Source organism: Miniopterus schreibersii (assembly GCF_964146895.1).
Source record: "Miniopterus schreibersii genome assembly, chromosome: 21".
Lineage (NCBI taxonomy): Eukaryota > Metazoa > Chordata > Mammalia > Chiroptera > Miniopteridae > Miniopterus > Miniopterus schreibersii.
In genome coordinates this window covers 17,960,128-17,961,165 of record NC_138123.1, presented here as the reverse complement: position 1 = coordinate 17,961,165, position 1,038 = coordinate 17,960,128, and the positions used below count along the sequence as shown (strand labels likewise).

The 1,038-nt window shown below is 40.1% G+C and overlaps 1 pseudogene across 1 annotated transcript; it reads right to left on the bottom strand.

The window, feature by feature from the left end:
• Positions 1 to 202: 202 nt before the first annotated feature.
• On the bottom strand, positions 203 to 773 carry LOC308550309 (large ribosomal subunit protein uL6 pseudogene; annotated as a pseudogene). Its single transcript has one exon. The product of its transcript is annotated as a large ribosomal subunit protein uL6 pseudogene (transcript).
• Positions 774 to 1,038: the final 265 nt, after the last annotated feature.

Below are 1,038 nucleotides of genomic sequence, written 5' to 3'. Positions count from 1 at the left end.
CTCTCTGTTTCTCTCTTTTCCTTCCACTCTCTCTGAGAATCAATGGAAAAAATATCCTTAGGTAAGGATAAAATAAATAAATAAAATAGGAGAAAATGTATTCTTTTCAATACAAGGCTTTTATTGCATCTTTAAAATGTTGCAAATAAGTGTGACAAATCGTTCGGCATCTTGGTGTTTCTATAGCTGGGCAACTTAGACCTTACTCACCAGCCTGCTGAAGTGCTCCTTTTTCAGAAACACAGACACCATCTAAAAATGTTCTGATATCCTTGTTGTTAACTGTGTGGCTCACTGAATCAAAGCAGCTGAATTTGATACAAGTTCAATGTTGTTTCCTTCAAGAATCAACTCCTTTTTCTGGGCTTGAGATACTGAACAAGCAACGCCTGACCATCCGAACTCTGTGGATGTATTTTTTGCCCAATAAATTTCTGATTTCAACAAGAGAACCATTCTCCTGAATAATGACATTGATGGGGAAGTGACTGTACACAGACCTCATCTAACAGAAGCCCATGTAACACCTTTGATCACATTCTGCACATGACTTCAGATGGCCAGTTCTTATTTCCTCACCATTTGTCAACCCAAGCTTCTTATTTTTCTTTCCAAGGAGATGGAGTTCTACATCAATGTGGCTGATGTCCCTCCACAGGTGCCTCTGGGGCCCTTCACAGTAACTGTGTGTCCTTTCAGAGTGATGTCCACATTTTCTGAGATGTCAATAGTCTGCTGAGAATGGTCTTCATTCTCGCAGTAGATGTGGCCAAGGGGGGAAAATAATTTTAAATGAAAGAGTGAATTCACTCCTCCAGCAAGTCACTGTCAATGTAGAGCCAGAAGTCTAGGGGCCCATCTGAAAACTCAGGGAGCATCTGGAATCAAGTCACAGAAGCAGTCCTTTTATGACAAAGGGACAAATCGGGACTTGCAAACATCACATTTGGAAGATTCAGTTTTTCTGAGACTGGTAATGACAAAGAGGAGGTCACTTTGATAAATTTGTATGTCAAAGGACTGTTTATGGGAAAATTT